Genomic DNA, 21,465 nt, shown 5'->3' with positions numbered 1-21,465 from the left:
TACAAGCTTTTCAAAAAAGCACAAATTAATTATTAAAGCTAATATAAAATAGCTTCAAAATAATATCTATATTAACTTTCAAAACAGTTCTATTTAGTTTAAAATATGCCATAAATAATGCTAGATATTAGAGAAGCTGAAAAATCTCCTAATGCTGTATATTTCAAATAATTTTGCTTTCTTATTCTCTAAAATGAAAGCAATGAAAAATACCTTTTACCACTTCTCATGTGTCATCACACTTCAGCCTTTCTTACTGTATACATTGTACATAATGGAAACATTATTTCTCTTTCAATATATTTTACATACTTATATAATGCTTTAATAATCAGTTCCTTTAAAGTACAGTTTGATAGACAGAAAGGAAAGCCAAAAAGAGATGATGTATGTAATTCCTGTCACCTTAGGATGGAATATTTTCATTAGAATTGACAGGCCATCAGTGGTGGCAAAATATAAGTGGAAAGGATGATGCGTGCCATTTTCCAGAAAGGCTGAGAAATGCCTGCAGATAGCAGCAGGCTGCATTATTACCTGCTGATTCCAGAGAGGGCTCTATTCTCTGGGAAGATTTTGTTCTTGTAATATCGAACAATTTTTTTTGTTTACTCACTTAGCATAATAAATAAGGCTTTAGGGCATGTCACTTCAGAACTTAAACCTTTTATTGTCTTAAGCATTTTCTGAGACATTTACCAGAATGAAGGAGTGGACACTGACCAAGTTTCTGTACTTAAACCTATTTATGCCTAGTGTTCCGTTATTGGAACGCTAAGCATGTGGGAATTACTGCAAAAATTCAAAAAGTTGCAACCTCAGACATAAAGGGGTTAATTTGACTTATCTCTAAGTCTAATTTGAGTTAGCCCTTCATTTTTCAGTGTAACCCATCTTGAAACTGATCAACATTTTAAAACATAAAGTAAGGTTGAAGAGTAGAATCTTTTAATTATGAGAGGAAAAGGTAAGTCCAGGGTCCTTGGGTATAGTCTCAACTCAGGAGTCCTGTGGAACTATCAAGGGACAACAAGGGCACAAATAAGTCATTAGAACACCAAATGTGTTGGCCCCATGGTAACAAGGAATCATTTTAACTGTTCCTTAATGTGCCACTGCATGCCACTTGCTACCTTATGCCACCAAAGGTTTCCATGTCATATGGAATAAATGGTTTGTTTATGTCCTTCAATGGGATAATGAATGTGCTTCTGTTAAAATAGGCAAATGTTAAAATACAATTTATTAGTATAAAAAATTACAAACATACAATTCTGTGTGTCTTTCTCTATCACATACATGCAAGCACACACATAACACCCTTGACTACTCACAACTGTCTGGTAACATACATATGCAAAGCAAACATTTTGTAACTAAGTTTATTTTCCTTGGGAAACTACTAGCATTTTAACTGGACACATTTCTAAAACATAGTTCATATTTTTTGTCATGTTAAATATACTGCAATTCAGAGCCAACTGAACAGTGAATGATTTTTGGATTTTGAGTCATCATTTTGGATATCGATTATTGAGCTATGATGCTCAGTTACTAGAGGGATGTCTCAGAAGTTATTTGGCTTCTCAAGACGCATGGAATGGTCCCAGACTACCATGTTCAAGTCTTTGAGCTTGTCTTTAACAGCTTTTCTGCTTCCTCCTTTACTATCTGGGTGTTAGATGTTACTTCTCTTTGTTCTTATAAAGAATCAAATTAAAATATCTTTGTCAACATACAATGTGATGCATTCAGTATGCTGAGTTAGAAAAGAGACATACGAAAGCTGTTAGGACTTTGTATAACCTAGGAGTAAATAGGTTAGGAGCAAGTAATAGAGTGGTTTTCCAATGTCAGTTAACATGGGCTTGTATGTTAACTAAAATAAAGGCCACTAAAATAAATCCACCACTTGGTGTCAGTTCAGTCTGCCTGGCTAAGTTAAGCATAGAGGCCAGTGGAATATTTCTATGGAGGGAGACAAAACTACAAAAGAGAATGGGGCATTAGTCCAATAGGAAAACGTTGCAGGAACCCTCAGGGTTGGAGTTCTATGGCCACATTCTTCCCATTGTTATGGTGCTGAGCAGCAAAAAAACACCCAGAGAGCAGTGGGTTCTGAAGCCCAGGCATGATACCATTTTGGGTTTTCTATACGATTGCTTCAAAGGCAGATATTAAAATAGCAATAGTTCTAGAAATCTATTTTGCTGAACTATGGGTCGTTAAAGCAGAAAGCCAGATCTTTAAGATCTGAGCTGCAAAAAGCAGGCATGCATGACCTCCTGAAAAAGACAAATCAGAGTTGATTCTAGAAACTAGCATGTGTTATAGGTGGGCAGGAAATAGAGCCAAGTGATATACCCATTCATGGGCCAGCACTGTCCAGGGCTCCAGGAATACAGAAAGGAGAGAGACAACCTCTATCTCTAAGGAACTTGTAATCTAAACAGAGTTGAGCCTTTGGGTTTAGGAACATCCCAACAAGTTGAGGAAAAAGGATAGAAGGGAAGAACCTGGAGAGCAATCACGGAAGAGCCACTGCCCTTGTCTTCCCAGGATAAAGGGGCTACTGATACCCAGGGAAGAAAACCGGCATTTATCCCCCCATCTGCTTTTATCCTTGGGTATTATTCTGATACAAATCATTGACTTTACATGTTAAAGTCCTAATCATCAATTTGCTTGTTCGAGCTGCTCAGATAACTTTTTCTTTGTTCTTGTAAAGAATCAAATTAAAAGATCTTCCCCTGGTTTCCGGTGCAATACACTCATCCACTTTGTAAGATTTCTCAGTGTGGAAGAAAACACCTGGGCTTTGGAAGCCGGTGGACCTGAACTGCAAAATGGTCATTGTCCCTTTCCAGCTGTGTGGCCTCCATCTAGTCATTCAACTCGAAACTTCACTTTCTTCAACTAGGAAAAAGAGAGGTGATGAGTAATCTCCTTTGTGTTCTGCTGTTGAAGATCAAATTAAAATGCATCTATGTCATCTAGCAGATAGACATGCATCTATTGCACAGCAGGGTGACTAAGCTCAATAATAATGTATTCTGTATTTCAAAATAGCTCAGAGAGTAAATTTGAAATATCTCATCACAAAAACGGATAAGTGAGGTGGTAGATATATTCAGCATCTTGATGCAATCTTTGCATATTGTGTGTGTATATATATGTGTGTGTGTATATATAGACACAAAGTCAACACATTGTACCCCACAAATGTATATAACTTTTCAATTGAAAATATTAATAAAAAATAATTAAAAATTAAGATGGTATCTATCCTAGTAAGTGCCATGTTTGTTATTCTGCTGTTCTGGCTAACCCACAGGTGTATAAAATGTAGCCTGTGTTAGCTAGACAGGGAAGAGCCCACCGACATAAATATAGCGGGGCTCCCTTTCAATTGCTTATTTGCTTACTTATGAAAGGTAACCTCATATACTAAAGAAAGCATCTTAGTGGAAATGACACAGATGAATTTTACATCATAATTCTGCCATTTGGAGCTTTGTCACCACAGGCAAAATAGTTACTGAGCCTCCGAGCTAGCGTCACATGACAGAGCATTGGGAAACGTAGAAAGATGCACTGAGTCAATTGAGCATTTCTGAATATCCCAGTGAAAGGCTTGGGGAAAGCAGGACCACAGACATCTGCTGTGAACTGAATGTTTGCCTCTGCACAAAATTCATATGATGAACCCTTAATCCCCAATATAAAAGTATTTGGAGATAAAGCTTTTGGGAGGTAATTAGGTATATATGTGATCATAAGGGTGGAACCACACCCCGCTTTCTCTGCCCTGTGGGATCACGGTGAGAAGGCAGCTGTCTGCAATCCAGAAGGGAGCCCTCATCAGGCACCAAATCTGCCAACACCTTGATCTTGGACTTCCCAGCCTCCAAATCTGTGAGAGATAAGTTTTTGTGGTTTAAGCCACCCAGTCTACAATATTTTGTTGACAAAATATTTAAGCCACCCAGTCTATATTTTGTTGACAATTCCCATTGTCATGGTGCTGACAAGCACAAGCTGACCAGGACATTGTCTTCAGAAGTCTTTTCCACAGTAGAAATGGATATTCACAGAAACTCAGGGACCTTCCCCCAAATCATTATCATGTTACTTGAACAATACTCCCTGGCAAATCTGTTAGTATCTGAACATAAAAAAACACATCCTGAAGTTCTCAAAATTAATCATTTCTTGTCCATCATATTTTACCTAACAGGAAGGCCTTCTGCTTCTGCTTCCAAAATATATCCTGAATCTATCCACTTCCCTCCCTCAACGCTGTACCACACACATCTAAGGACTGTAGCTTTCAAACTTTCTGTGTCCACTTCTGCTTCTCTGCAATTTAATCTCTACTCAACATCCATAAGGATTTAACAATATAAGTCATTTAGTGCCTTGATGGAACCCCACTAGACCTAACCACGTATGATGGTCTGCAATGGTTTGGGCTTTGACCATATCGCCAGAAGATTCCCCTCCACTTTCTCACTCTTCCACCATGCCCAGGCCACACTGTCCTTCTTTTAATTGCTCTAACTGGAGGCTCTGAGCCCAGATCTCTCCCTGACTGGGTCCTTATTGTCATCCTGGCCTGTTTTTAAGTCAAATTTCCAGCAATGTCAGTCCACATTGTCATGGTCACTCATGATCAGAGACTTGGTTGACTATATCTGTATGTGACGTTATCTTGTGCATGTACATGAGATTGGTTTAACATTTCTCTCCTCCAACTCGAATAGCAGGAACTAGTTTTGTCTTGTCTAACATTTCATCTCCATTACATAGAACAGTACTTGGCTATGATATCCTAAAATATTTGTTAAATGCATGGGCTGATGAAACAGTCTATTATTGCTTGTATTCAAAACATCCCTCCCTAGGTCTCAGTAAAAAGTACCTTTTCTTTTTAGATTTCAGCACATTTCCCCTTGTAGAAAACATAAAAGGAGTTTGTTCCCCTCCAGAAATGAATATATTCTTATATAAAAATGAACGTATTTTAAGATTGTGATGAATTATTCTTTCATTATTCTCCCTGGCTTTTTACTGTGTGACTAAGCTGTTAGATCTTCAAAAAAGGCACTACCATTTGGGGGAAGATTTTAAAAGCATGTATCATCTTTCACTTAGAGAAATATATCTTAGAGCTCTTGTTTGTTTTGTCTTTCCTATTGCAATCTATCTGAATTGAGTTAATAGCAATTAAAAGAACAGATGGTTCTGCTAATAAGATGCCAAATGGTAGCACAACCACGATGAAACTTTTATCAGCTGTGCCCGCCGTTTCCAACTGATGGCCACCCTGTGTCACAAAACCGAGCTTTCTCCAAGCAGTTTCAATAACAGTTTCTGAAATATTAGAGGAACATAAGAATTAAATCTAAGTTCTAAGTATATAGCATTAGAAACCACATGAGACTCTTAGCATTAACTAAAAGAGAAGTGGAAATAGAAGATATATATATATATACATATATATGTCTGTGTATATATATACACATATATATGTATGTGTGTATATATATGTATATATATGTGTGTGTGTATATATATACACACACATATATACATATATACATATACATACACATATATATGTATACACACACACACACACACACACACTCTCTCTCAACTTGTCAATGTCTCTTAATTCAAATGTAGGTTAGAAAGCAATTTAGCTTATGAGTTGATTCTGAAGTGTCTGCAGTGCGTCCTATTCTGTGATATGAGGGGTGGGTGCAAAGACAGGATTAGACGTGGGCATGAACAAGACACAAATATTTCCTTTTATCAGGTTGAGTTGCCTGATAAAAGCATGTACATGTTAAAAGCTGCATATAAGAAAAAAGAAGAGGCCCCTTAAGATAAGACATCTTACCTGATATTATGAGCTGAATTTCCCCCTTCCTCAAAAATTTGTGTTAATGCCCTAACCTTCAGTATCTCAGGATGTGACTTTATCTGGAAATCGGGTGGGTCACTGCAGATGTAATATGTTAGTATGAACTCATACTTGGATAGTGTATGCCCCTAATCCAATGTGACTGGTGTCCTTATAAAAAGGGGACATTTGATAGAGACATGGATATTAACAAGAATCCTAATCAGAGCTAACAGATTCTAGGTGCATAGTAGGGGCCATCACTGCTTCAGCATCATTTGTGTTACAACACATTGAGTTCTTACAATGACCCCATGAGGAAGATACTATCATTCCCATTTTTCATATGAGAAAATTAAGGAACAAAGAAGTTCAGGGACTTGCTCCCATTTATGCAACTACAAGCATCTATTCCAGGATGGCACCCTGGCATGCTGGCTCATGCTCTCACACACTTTGCTCCCCTGGCTCTGGGTCATCGTGCAAGTGTGAGACGGCAAGGCGTGGGCAAGCCAAGGTGCAACCAGAGTGAGGCAGAAAGATGTTTAACCTAAAGATTCAACAGAGCTGGGGTGCGGAGAAGATGCCAGGTATTAGTCTAAGGGACCTATGGGTTGGGGTGGCATTGGTAGAGCAAAGGAGTTGGGGTAGAGGAGGTTCTGTTTCAGAAAAGATAAGAGCTCAACTGTGAGCATGCTGAGTCACTTAAAATCAGTGAGCAGGGCTGGGCATGATGGCTCATGCCTGTAATCACAGCACCTTGGGAGGCCAAGGCAGATGGATCACGAGGTCAAGAGACTGAGACCATCCTGGCCAACATAGTGAAACCCCGTCACTACTAAAAAATAGAAAAAATAGCTGGGTGTGGTGGCATGTGCCTATAGTCCTGTCTACTTGGGAGGCTGGGGAAGGAAAACTGCTTGAACCCATGAAGCAGAGGTTACAGTGAGCTGAGACTGTGCCACAGCACTCCAGCCTGGCACCTGGTGACAGAGTGAGACTCTGTCTCAAACAAAACAAAACAAAACAAAACAAAACAAAAATCAGTGACAAAAGTCAAGCTGGAGACAAGGTTTTGAAGACTAAATTGTGCTTGTTGAAGAGGAGTCCTTCATGAGAACTGAAGTTGAGTAACATCCCAGGAAGCAGAATGAAGGAGGAAGGTCAAGAAAAGACCCAGGGAAGGAGTGAGAGGAGGTATAAGGGACCCAAGACAGCGTGGTGCTAAGAGAGCCAGAGAAGGGGACTTCTACAGGAGTGTGAAAATGGCCTCAGCTCTGTGCCTTCCTACTGCCAGAGCCTTCAGTACATACACAACCTGTACAATAGGGCAATACTGGCTTTTTGGGAACATCGTCGTATTAAATAAGAACATCCGTGTAAGTTCCTGGCAGAGATAAGCACTTTAGGACAGCACTAATCTGTAATAAAATATGATAAAAATATCCTTGCTGAACCAATAAAAATATGAAATATCTAAGAGCTAGAAATGCACGAAAATGATTTAAAGAACACTCTACATCATTTCAAAGGACATAATAGAAGACCTGGATAAATGCACAGGCATATCAAATTCTAGGAGTAGACAACTAGAGATTGCAAAAATGTCAGGTTTTCACAAGTGAAATGAATTACATTTTAATTAATTGTTGAACAAAATTTATTTAGAACTTGAGCAAATCCATGTAAATTAAAACGAGATTATTTTCATCCAGGAGATTAGAACAAAAAATGAAACGTTTGAAAGTAAGTGGTCTTGACAAAGGATGTGGGAAATAAACCTCTAAGGGTGGGCATGTAAAGTTGTGAAGGCTTTTGATTTTTGAAGGGCAACTTACCAGTACATTTCAAGTGTGAGACTTGCACACCTTTCAATCCATCTTGCAATTTCAAAGACTACCCTATGGAAAAACTCAGATGCGCACACTTTGATGTTCACCCCAAAATGCAACGAAGCATAATTTAACAATGAAAAGTGATACAGAAACCTGAATGCCAATCAAGGGATAAAGAAGTAAATAAATCAGGGTACATCTATACTCTGCAATTATTTAAAAGACAGCAAGGTGTATGTACACATACCCTGCAGAAAAATCTCCACTAGATAGTCTAAAGTGGTTACTGAACAATCTACAATGTTGTGTCCTAAAGGCAATGGCAGATGAAAAACTTTGTGTACGCATATGAACAGAGAGGCCCGGATCAGCAGATAGCAGCCAAAATGTTCACTGTTGTTGCCTCTGAAATCAGGAGTGGATTAGGGGAAGGAGAGGAGAAATTGTTTTATTTCACACTGTCATGCCTTTGGGTATCTTAAAAGAAGACTTCTTTTTTCTTTTTTTTTTCTTTTTGTGTCACTCTGTATCCCAGGCAGGAGTACAGTGGTGAGATCTCAGCTCACTGTGACTTCTGCCTCCTGGGTCCTGGTTCAAGCAATTCTCCTGCCTCTGCCTCTCGAGTATCTGGGATGATAGGCATGCACTGCCATGCCCAGCTAATTTCTGTATTTTTAATAGAGTTGGGGTTTCAGCATGTTGGCCAGGTTGGCCTTGAACTCCTGACCTCATGATCCGCCCACCTCAGCCTCTCAAAGTGTTGGGATTACAGGTGTGAGCCACTGAGCCCGACCAAAGGAAGACTCCATTAATGTGCTTCTTGTATAGTTAAAATTTATTTTGGACAAAGATGTCAGTGGGTGATGAGCACATGGACACAGTAGATGTAAACTGAACCCATGTAACGCACAACACAGAAGGACATAAATCTGGGTTGACACTGCTGTCCAGAGTAGATGTATCAAAGACGGCTTTTATTATGCTTGCTCTACAAGCTGGTCACTACTCGTGTGGGCCTGAAAGCACAAGGGGAGACTTTCAGCATTCCCCCTGGTCTTTGTAATCCCTCCCCTCCAAATACCTCACACAAAAGTTGAATCTGCCATGTAGCTGGTCTCTGTATCTTCCTGAACTACTTGGAGAATTCTCCGTTTCATACATAACTGCATTGAGTCCAGTTGGCTTGCCTGTTGGTGCTGCCTCCCCAGAAGGGCAGTTGCTGCTCTGAAGACAAAAGAATCCTCTTGTTTGCCCCACTTACCTGCTGTCCCCAAAGACCTGCACAGTGCTAACTTGAGTGATTGTTTAGAAGATATACATACTTTGAGTTTTTCCTAAAAGTAGGATCAGTAAAATAAGGTATCATATTGAGGGGGCAGAGCTCTCGCAGTGTCATTTTATTTAATCTTTGTAGGAGCCTATTATGTTTATGGGAATATCATCAAGCTATCCAAGAAATAATGAAGCCCCAGTGTGGATCTTGAGCTGCCTGGAAAAAAATCATTTGGCTAGAAATAATGCCATCACACAGGGCATGAGAAATAAGCTTACAACTCGGCTGGATCCAATAAGTAAGGAGAGATTTGGTGTATATATGTTAAATTCTCTCAAAGCAATTTCACTAAGACATTTCTCTTATGTAAATAAAATTTTCTTAGTGAAATTCTCTTGCAGTTAAGTGAGTCTCAATTATACATTACCAATTTAAGCCTGCACACTGCATTCCAACTGTATACCTAATTACCCTATTTAGTTTGTTAATGATCAGATCTTTGTGCAGATATTTGAGTCTGTCATTAATCTTTGCTCTCGTTAGATTTGTAGTTGTTTAAAAGAATGAATCCTTATAAAGAATATAATGTTATAATTCCTTTGCTTTTAAAGGAATTACTTCAAGGATTTTTTAATTAAAGAACCAAAAAAGCATATAAAACTTATAACCTGTACAGTATTTATTTATTTATATGATGAACAAGATGGTTTTGGCCACTGACATTTCAATGCAAATATTTCATTTGGGAACAGAGACAAAAAGAGTACATTGACAAAGAAAAACATTCATTCTAACAAGTGCATTTACGTGAACTGCAAAACCGAAGTTGACCCTAGCAAAGAGAAGAGCTGTTTAGATGGTCAGTGTTTGGGGTGGGGTATGAATGTAAGGATTTCTGAGGAGGTTGCTTTTCAGCAGAGTCACAGAGGTTAGGAAGATGAGAAGGTGTTATTCATGAATAAATAGAGCAAAGAACAAAATTAAAGGAAAAGCATGTGTTTGAGGTGGGAAAAACTGTGGCATGTCCAAGAAACTGACACAAGATATATTTTGAAAATCGAATTGATAGGACATCGAATTGGCCTGAAGGCCAGGATGAGGCAAAGGTGATGAGGACCAAGGTGGCTTCTAGGTCGTGGTGAGGAGCCCTGAACATGTGAAGAGGCCCCCCACCAGGAATAAGAACTAGGGGGTGTGGCACTGGTTGTCCATGCCTGACCTATTTTGGACTTTGGGAAATTAAAAGCAGCCCCTTATAGAGATATGGAAGAGGAAAGGAAAAGAATGTTATTGGCTGTGCTCACTGTATCAGGTGGACTTATTGAGAAGAGGTACATCAGTGTTATTTCCTGTCCACAAGATTTCTGCATTTTGGGGCCAGAAGGGAATGTGCATTTCAGGTTGATTGTTCTAGTTGTGACTGTGCAATGTGGTGCTGATTAAAAAGCAACATGTGCGAAAAGGAAAAAATAAGTGAAGGAAGATCAGAGCACAGGACTTCAACCCACAATGACTGTGCTTCCCTGGTCCGTGTTAACAACCCAAAAGGAATTTAAGACAATAAGCTGATTGGCGGAACACATTGAAAATTAACTGTAAAGTTTATCTGCCTGACACGAATGACATAGAATTAGGAGAAAGAATCTGGAAAAACAGGAATGAGAAAGAATGAAAACTGACACTATGTTGTGCCACTTAATATTATGGGGCAATGGTTTTTCACACTGGGGGTTCACCTATTAACATGCTGCGAAACCAGTTTCATGGATTGTAACTTTATTTTTTTAATGAAATAGAAGAGCATACAATGTATCAGCATGTATCAAATAGTAGTCATAAATATTCTGCAGTTTTGTTTCAGTTCACCTGTGCACACATAAGATTGTGTATTTGTATATTTATGTGTGTGTTTATCTGTATGAATTACTAGGTTCTGAGATAAAATGTCCTTTTTCTGTGTATTTCTTCCTATGAGTCAGAGCAAAAAATATTTGAAGAGCCTTGCTCAACATCTTAGAGATCAAATTGTTATTTTTCTGACTAGGCTTCCGTTTCAAGGCAAGGTTAATCATCTTTAAGCATCAGCTGGTATACCTGGTATTCCTGAAGTTGTCTCTTTAAACATGCAGACTGGCAAGGCTACAAGGCCACAGACTTGGTTGCATTTATAATGGGAGTGACAGAGAAAGCAGTTTATTTTTTAAAAATGCAACATCATTTGAAGGTCTTGGATTCCATTTGTTTCGTGATAACGCACGATGATGTCAAGGGAAACGATGAGTTTACTGAGGCATCCATACAACTATACACACAAATATGCACACTCGCAAAAACACACAGGGGTAGAAACCACGTCAGACGCAGTCCCCTTGGTCACTCCCACTCCACAGCCTTTTGCTTTTAAGTAGTCTGACCCCATGAGAATCTTTGAGATTGGCGTGCACATCACAGAGCCTTGCACTGTGAGAGTAACTCAAGTCCCTAAATGACTTCCCCAGATCTAGCTGATCACAAACTCCATTGCCTTTCAATATCCTTTGTAACACAACAGTATTAATAAAATCACATAACAACTGCCCACTATATGCAGATCTAGTGATGGAATCAAAGGTACCTAAAAGGCTAATTTCTAATTATACAGAAAGGAAACATACCCTAATGTAAAAGTGCAAACAATTGCAAAACAATGTCGGTTAGATATACGTAAGTGCTGATGTAAAAAGAGATTGAAAATGATATATCTATAATGAATTAAGGTGGGGTGGAACCCACTGTCGGTGTGCAGCTGATAAGATGCTATAGAGAAATGATATCAGAATACATGGTGAGAATGTTTTTCTCTGTAAATCTCCTCAATTCTTCTGATTCTTTCAAAGGGAAAGCCACAGAAGGTACCAGTTATACACCCACCTACTTAGGTACCTCCAGTAGAATTCTTAGCATGTTTTTGCAGAAGTAAGATATCTCCACTACCACTCTAATGCTTCTTAATCTTTTCTTTTCTTTTTTTTTTTAGACAAAGGAAACCACTGGCTTAGAGTCTTTGGGAGGCAAGTTTATCTGACTAGAATTTAATATTATTGTTTTGCTTTTGTTGTATGACATTTATCTTTATGGCTAGTTAAAATAATTTTCCATTTAAAGGTAGCAATGCATTTTCTTTTACAATTACATTGTTTTAACTAAACAAGAATTATTCAAAAGACAAAAATACTGGTGCAGATGGTTCAGTGATTGCAGATACCATAAAGATAGTTCATGAATGATCAAGCTTTGAGAACCACTGCGTTCACGACACTTCCTGAAAGAGGTGGGTTACAGTGTTTCCTGAAGAAAGGGATAGCGGTCTACTGCTAGGAGGGACAGATGAAGCTACTCAGGAGGACGAGGAGCAGGCAGTTGGCCTATCCTCTGCTTGGGGATCACAGCCAAGGAAGCACAAGAGAGGCTTCCCCTGGAGGAACTCCGTGTGCTACAGGGCTGACGTGGCCCAGGGCAAGCGGGAGCTCTGGGAGGCCCAGGGATTGGTGCCAGGATAGTGGTAGATGATTTTCATTTTCAGGCTGTGAGGTAACAGGTAGACCTAAGGGAGGCAGAGGTGAAATCAGGATGGTTACACAGGGAATACTGAGAGCAGAGCAAGGCAGTTGCTGAAGCTGTAACTAAAACCGGACAGTGGAGATGGATGATGGATGGGGAAAGCCAGCCAGGCAGCATGAGGCTGGGATAGAAAGAGGCACAGGGGAGGTCTGCTCAGTTTTGCTACAGGGGCTCTCTTGGGGTAATGATGGGTCAGTCCTCTAAGGAAGTTCTGGCCTCATCATGATCCTTCTGTCCTCTCACTCCCCATGTCCTTCCCTTGTCTCTCCTCCCACTGCCGTTTATTTAACTGAAAAAGTGCCAATCACACACACATGCATAAAATACTCATCCATGTACCCATTTCTCAAAACTGATCATTGTTAACATTTGGTATAATTTGCTTAACTTCTAATGAAAGAAATAAAACTTTACAGAAAATGTTGTATTTTTCTCTTTGTTCCCTCCTCATTCTATCTTTTCCTCCTAAAATTCCCTATCATCAGAAATATAAGTACATATTCCCAGTTTTGATTTTTTATTTTATTAAGCACACACATAGATGTGGCAATGAAATTCACATAGTACGGTTCTGTGTTTTGTCTGTTTTTAAACTTACAGAACTATTTTACTATTTCTTATGGAAAAACTCACTTTTCCCATCCAACATTATGTTTTCTTAACATCTCTCTATGTTGATATAAAGAAATCTAGATATCTAGTTCATTCTTTTTAATGAAAATATAGTATTATTTTATGAATGTAATTCACACTAACCAATAAAAGCTCCATCAAACATGCATTTGGTTCTTTATTTTTTTTTTTCAATGCTGTATTTGCAGCCCCTAGAACACATAAAGAATAGTTGCTCATTAAATGTTTGTCAAATGAATGAATAAATAAATCCACTCATTCCACTGCTGACAGGCAGTAAAACTGATGTCAATTTGGCACAAACTTTTACAAGATTCCTCGGCTCCCACATTAGAGTCATGCTAATACGTCTACCTAGAAATGTATTTATTGCACTGACAGCTTTTGTGTTTATGATTTTGTGGGACTCTCTGAAATGCTGCTTGACTTCTTAAAGACTTAGCACATGCTATGGGCTGTTGATGTGGCTGAGGGGTCGGCTCTCACCTGACCACTGCAGAGAGGCTGTGGCCTGCCTTGCTCACTTCGTAACCTCCTCATCCCCCTCTGACAGCTCTTGGCAATGCTTTGTCTTTTCTTCAAAACTTGATATATATATACATATTTAAAGAAACTGAAAAGGCTTTGTCAGAAAAAAGTGGGTGATTTCTTCCAAGTAATTAAATATTGCAAAATATAAAATAAAGAGGATAAACAGATTCACAGCTAGGAACACAAGGTATTTTGGGGCCAATGGGATTTTTGCCTTTGTGCTTTAAAGCACAGTACTTTCTGTGCAAAGTTGTAAGTGTTCACCACAAGCTCTAGGTGGATCTAGCCCTGTGCCAACAAATCACTAGTGCCACTGGATCGATGTTAATGTGCATTTCTGTGTTCAAGCAATATTATGGCCCATTTATTACATGCACAGCAATTTAATGGCCTTGCGGATCTCAACACTGTGCTTTTATTTCATTTTTGCCTAGGCCCACCTCACCATTAAATATAAATGGAATAAAACATTTGGAAAAAAGGTATAAAAATGTGTATATTTTTCATTGCAAAGCAATTCTTAACGGATTTTGTAATCTTTGCCAAATTAAAAGGAAAATATAGTCAGGACACTAAGTCTCTTCCCAGATTTTCAGATTCTGAAGCTTTAGTTGAAGGCAGTTGAAGACAGTACAAGGCTGTTCTTGAGACTTTTGTGAATCAGAATGAACGCACTTTGCTGCAAAGGCACCTGCCTGGTGCTGAGGAATTGGCCAGGGAGCCTTCCCACCCCTGGCCGCTGAGGGAGGAACAGTCCGCGCCCCCTGCTGGGCCTCAGATTGAGGCCCTGCAGCGTGGCACAGAGGGGTCTAAGACACGTGACGTGGGAACTGCGGGCTGAAAAACGCTCCCAGAAATGACACAGTGAATGCCTGTGGATCCGGCACCACCTTAACACTTCCTCGTTAATAACACATGACTTTTGCTTTGTTAAACTATAAACACTTCCTATGTTTACACTTCTTGGGCTTTGATAGAAACTTGTTACCAGCAAAATTCTTTCAATGAAAATGTGTCAAATTACTTCTCCACTTAAAGTGGAAACAGTGACGTTTGTCTTGAATACACGTTTATGTATATTATTTTTAAATTTCATTCTGCTTTACAACCATCTGAGTGAATTTTCTTTTAGACTATTAAGATAAAATTCCCTCTAGGATTAAGTTTTGGTCATTTCTGTCATGAAATGTATGTCAGAGTACATTATTTGGCATCTTAGTTTTCCTTTTTTTCATTTATTTATAATGAAAGAAATAAAACTTTACAGAAAATGTTATATTTTTCTCTTTGTTCCCTCCCTAAAATGTTATAATTTTCTCTTTGTTCCCTATATTAAACCTTCACTGATTTAATATAGTCAGTGAATCAGAAGTGAGTTGTAGCAACTTCCATTTCTGACTGTGAAAAAAATGAATTATTTTGAAAACTCCCTAGGTATAGGAAACGTAGACATGCTGCATAAATATAACAAACATTTACTTAAGTGAACAGCAGATTTCTCAAGTAAGGAATGTCCTCTGGGTTCCATAAAGGAAGAGGCAGGTGAATACCTAACAGCAAAGATCAAGTTGATGCTATACATTCCCTGGGACATTTGCATATTTAGGGGAAAAAGTTAGTTTTAATAGCAAAGAGGAAATGGAAGGCTGTTAGTCCTACACAACTCCTACATAAGAGCAGTCTCCAGAAAGCTATAATTTCACTAAAAGATTGGTCCTGGAAAAAAAGTAGCCTTTGAAAATACCCTAGCCTAAGTTTTGTGTAGGGAATGTGTCTAATCATAGTACTGGCCTTACTCTGGTTCGGGATTTGTATTCTTACTGTCTTGCAGGGTCTAGTAAACCTCACTCTAGAAAGTAACATATAGTGACTCTGCTTCTAAGAACATCTGGGAGAAGCAAAGACAAATAAATCTTCCCTGGAGGAAGGAGCACTGAGAAATGTGTACAGATGAAGCTTGAGTCCTCCCTTCCAATCTTGAGCTCCCAATACCAAACCTGAACACATTAGAAAACAACTTATCATAAAAAAGAGTCAGAAGAAGCAACAGAGGCCTCAGATATGGAATAACTAGATATTGCTTACACAATTAGTATTTTAAATGTTTGAAAAACTATAAAATAAAATTAAAAATAAGATAAATGAACAAGATTATATCATAAAGGTGAAAACATTAAACAATATGTGTAGAATGGGCAAAAATAAAACATATAACCCTTGAAATAAATATTTAGACAGAGTTGGGAAAAAATTAGTGAACAAGAAAATAAATCTAAAGAAATTACCCAGAATATGTCCCAGAGAGAAAAAGAAACATAAGAAAGATACATATGAAAGAAACACAAGAAAGAAAGATGTGAAAGATACATATAAAAGAAACATAAGATATATATGAAAGAGATACATATGAAAGAAAGGTTAAGAGACTTGAAGGAGAGATGGAGGAAATTCACATAGCTAATTACAGTTCAAGAAGGAGAAAGCAGGAAAAAAATGGCAGAAAAGCAATATTTGGGAAAACAAGTTGAAAATTTCCTAGGATTGATAAGAACCGAGAAGTTTGCCAATAGCAGGCTCATGTCCAGAACTAAAGGATGTGCTTCCAGAAAGGAAATTGTACCCAAGAATGAGGTGCAGAAAGAAGAATGGAGCAAGAACTAGATAATGCGTGAAAAACACTAAACAAATAATGAATGTATAAAGTGATAATAATGACAAATATGATTGATATAAAAGGCTAGGTGCATCTAGAACACTGGAAAACAACCTTTCAGATGGGAGGGAGGTCACAGGAAAGGGTATCATGAAGTCATGTGTCTCTCTGTGTGAGGTAGGTCAGCATGCTATACTTGTTAGTGAAGAAAAGCAATCTCTTTAGTGCTTTTATGACACTGATCCACAAATTCCATTTCACCTGCATCTTAACCTGGCAGGCATCTCTACTGTTTGAGAAACCACACCTTGTGCTTTACTTTACATAAGGCTCTCAAGGTCATTACTCTAATCTTCATAGGAAAACCGTGGGAATTAAGGCCATTTGAGAAAAACCCCATCCTCCACTGATAAACCAGCTGTGTTCTTTGAAAATATTTGATAAAACTCTAAGCATTGCAAACTTTAATTTTGGAAAGTGTGTTCAATCCTCCTAAAATGTATTACAATCCATTCAAATGCACATGCCCCATTGGAGTAGGATGGATTCACTACTCTGGTGGGCATGGTGGCTCACACCTGTAATCCCAGCACTTTGGGAGGCCAAGGTGAGTGGATTATCTGAGGTCAGGAGTTTGAGAACAGTCTGGCCAATGTGGTGAAACCCTGTCTCTACTAAAAATACAAAAATTAACAGGGCGTGGCGGCGGGTGCCTGTAATCCCAGCTACTCGGGAGGCTGAGACAAGAGAAACGTTTAAACCCAGGAGGCGGAGGTTGCAATGAGCTAAGATCACACTATTGCTCTCCAGCCTGGGCAACAAGAGCAAAACTCCATCTCAAAATGAATAAATAAATAAAAGCAAAATAAAACAAATTCACCACTTTAGGTGAACCAATCTTGCTTTTTCATTTCATTCCATATATTTTCTCTGCATGTTTTCCCACTTAGTCATTGTTTACAAATTCCATGTAGAATAACACGCTCATTTTATGTTGGCTTTTCTTAGCTATTCTTATGGTAAATATAGTGTAGATTGTAACCACATTGTTCAATTTAGAAAACTTCAAGATACTAAGTTTACTCTTTCCTTCAATGTAATTCAACATATATTTAATAAAAGTAGGATATTCCTGCATAAAAGATGAATAGAAATCCCCAGTGTTTTACGACAATTTTCTCTCTTCTTGAGAATACAAAAGGGTTTTCCAATGTACATTTTACTCATTTTGATACCTTCTGATAAATTATTCTCATGTCATACTGAGAAAACTTCACTTGTCATTTGAGCAAGAGCATCATAGAGTCATTATAAATGTCTAGCATTGAAACCATCTTTCATTTCCTGATATTAAATTTTGAGAATATTCTTTTAAGTAGCCAATATTTTATGAAGAGAAATCACAAAAATGACAACCATTAAAAAAAAAAAAAGCTAATGTTCTAAAAAAGACATCTGATTAGTGGGCACCACTTCTTTCAGGTATATTCCAAAGATATGCACTGTATTTAGCAAATACCACAATAGGTTATAGAAAATGTATGCTGAATTATGATCACAGGATTTCTACCATTAATACTGTCCAAGTGTACTGACTAAATTATTTGTTAAGTTCTTCAAATCATTTTAACCATATGAACCAAGTTGACGAAGAGCTTACCATCTAAACCATAAAGCACATCAGAATCTGGATTTATCGGACTCAGATTAGCGAAAAGAGTGATAAAACACACCCTAAACTCTTGTTTTTGAAAGAAGGTATAACCTGTTACCATCACAGAATGGATCAGCACTCCCAAGAAATCTTCATCATGTACACTGGCTGACTTGTTTGCCTGCACTGTTTCCTACTCAGTGGCCATGGCACATGTTCATGCATCCCGTAACAGAAAACTTAAGAACAGAGGTTTGGGGAGGATGCAAAAGTGGGAGAACAGCTGTGGACATGAGAACACAGGGAATAAATGAGAATGAATATATCCTAAGAGGAGGGCATATTTTGTGTCCAGAGCTAGAAGTCTGGGTGTTTATTCTCTTGGGGATCATCATCAGGCATCATTGAGAATAAGCCTCCTTGGTCACCTGCTCATCCTGTGACTACACATTCCCCCCACCCCACCCCGTCCCTTTCAAATCTCCTGGAGGAGCTGCATGCATTGGACAGGGTGGGGCAAGGGAGAGGCTGGGGCTGTCTCAGCCTCGTTTTGTATAATCAAGACTCCTTTGACTACTCTTGCACAGTTGCGTGTGCAGTGGTATTCAGACCTGCTCAGCAGGTGGATGAGTCTGATCTTAATCTTCAATCAAAAGCTACGTTTTTGTTCTTTTCACTCTTCATCACTGCACAGGGGTAAAAAGTGTGGAGTCTATCAGTTCAGCTGTTAGACAGCAACCATTTTAGATGGAATTGTAATAGCCAACCAAGAGATGACAATCTCCCTTTACAGCCTGACAGGTACCAAAGAAGATCTGAATAATTCGAGGAGAGAAGGTGGACAGCCTTGGGTTAGCTGACTGCTGGTGCACCTTGTTCTGTGCTGTGCTCTTGGCGCCACCTTTCAAGATGGCATCCACGTTATTTTCCCAGGGCTACTGGAAAACTACTGTAAACTGGGTGGTTTAAATGACAGAAACGTATTCTTTTCCATTTCTGGAGGCCAGGCCTATTATCGGCAGGTCCATATCTATTCCAAAGCCTCAAAGGAAGATCCTCCCTTTTCTCTCACAGCTCCTGGTAGGCCTCAGTGGTCCTGGATTGTGGCAGCATAATTCCAATCTCTACCTCTGTCTTCACATGGCCATGTTCCCTCTGTGTTGCAGCTTCCCCTCTTCTTACAAAAACACTAGTCATGTTGGATTAAGGGCATCCTACTCCAATACAACTTCATCTTAACTAATTGTATCTGCAATGACCCTGTTTCCAAATAAGGTCACATTCTGAGCCACTGGAGCATTAGAGCTTCAACATATCATTTTGGAGGACACAATTTAATCTATCATAACATCTCAGAGCAGCTCATTCCTTGTCGACCTCAGGTAGCAACAAGATTAAAATAAAAACAAGAAAGCTGTATCTATGTTCTTTGCAAGTATGGGGAGTGAAGAGAGACTTTCTCATTATGGAAAAATATTGCAAGGTATATAGCATTTCATATTGCATAATGCAGACTGCATGAAATCACTGTGCTCCTTAAACAATCCCTGAAGCTCCAGCCATACCAGCAACTACTGCCATATAAATAATATTCAGAAACACAGGTGAGAGCTATTGCCTTACCAGGGGCTAGACTCTTGGCTGTTAGAATGAGCAGCAGTGAATATTCTATTCACTCACATTGGCTTTGAATAAGAAGCCAATACTGTTTAAAAATCTCTGAGTGCATAAACACAAACATACAAAAATCTTTAGGGAGGCTAAATTTTACAGTCTACCCACCTACTGTTTGAAATAAGAGTGCCATAGTTCTTAAGGTAAATTACAAGCAAATAATGCAGATCAATGAGAAGATTTGAGAACCATCCACTTAGTTTGATCAAATGATACAATGTGCTTGAAAGTAATTTACAAATACAACCATAAAGCATTTCAGTGTTTCTTTCTTTGGAAGGGGATGTTTTTAATTTTGTCAGTTTTACACTATGATTTATCCTTCTCTCCAGTGTTCGTTCATACCATGGAGTTTTTCTACAGGTTAGTGTAAGCTTGAGCAGTGCCAGTGACAGGATGCCCCCCCCACCCCGTGCATGCTGCTTTCTCCTACAGTGTCCCACATAGCATCAGGCATGTTCACTGAACACATACTTGTTCACTCAACACATACTTGCTTACTGCAAATATTTAGAGAAGTGTATTGCTCCACTACTGTTATTGGAAATTTCTTGTTGCAAAAATTTGAAGAGTGCTAACTACAAAAATCTCATTTTGAGTATGGTATGTTGACACAATTTGCATATACTAGGCATTAGAATGTGACTTGGGTCATCTCACATGCAAGAAAGTTTGGCTAGTCCCTTCATTTTTACCAGAGAGAAAGCTCCTCTCTAACGGGGAACAGATATGCAAAGGAACATGGAGTTTGGGCTGTGGGAACCACACCTGTGAAATACCCACCTGAGGCTGAGTCTTCATAAGGCAGTTGCTTTGATTAGTCTTTCCAAAAGTGATTTTTTATTTCCTTCATTATCTCCATGGTTATTCTACATATCCTTCTCTGATATCCAACACACATCTTAAATCTCATATTCAAATATTGGGTAAATGAGAGAAATTCCTTAATTTTAATTCTCAGTACTTTCTGAGCATTCAAGCTTGTTAATACCATAAAAAATTAATGCCTACATGTGAACTTTATGTACAGGTATTAAGCCTAATAATCATGTATTATTCTAGTGTGGGTTAAAGGCAAACAATGTTTGATAAATATTTGGAAAAAATCAAACAGCAATAAAACAACCTTTAGATGGTCAGATCAGAGGTTCATCTGTAGGTCACACCCTTCCTAAAATAAAATGTATTTTAAAAGTAGTTATAAGATGAGAGAATTAGGAAATGATGCTTCTTTAAAGCATAAACTTTCCATGATTTCCTAAAAAACCAACCAATACAACTTAGAAAGTAATAACCATAAGAATTTATTATAAATATCCCTCAAGGTCACAAAGAAGGATAGAATACAAGTTCTTGTAACACTGGAACAGGAATTCCAAGATGGGGAATCCATTATGCATCTAGGATGTGGAAGGAAAAGAAAGCCACCAGGTACAGGACAGTGAAGCCTCAGTGTCTACCCCTAAACACGCACTTCTCCCGCTAGTCCTGCCAAGCTCTGTGAGATGCTATTGAAGAGCTGCTTCCCATAAAGGACCAAAGAGCAGCAGCACAGTGAATATAACCTTAGAAGCAATATTCACAACTCAGTGAAATTTCTAAAAGCATGACACAGCACATTCACAGTAAGCATGACCAGAGCTGCTCAGGAGGCCACCAGGCCAATTGTTAATCATGAAAAAAAAAAATGTTAACACATTCAGA

This window comes from Cebus imitator, unplaced genomic scaffold (genome assembly GCF_001604975.1).
Source record: "Cebus imitator isolate Cc_AM_T3 unplaced genomic scaffold, Cebus_imitator-1.0 Scaffold881, whole genome shotgun sequence".
Classification (NCBI taxonomy): domain Eukaryota; kingdom Metazoa; phylum Chordata; class Mammalia; order Primates; family Cebidae; genus Cebus; species Cebus imitator.
This window is presented reverse-complemented; position numbering follows the sequence as displayed.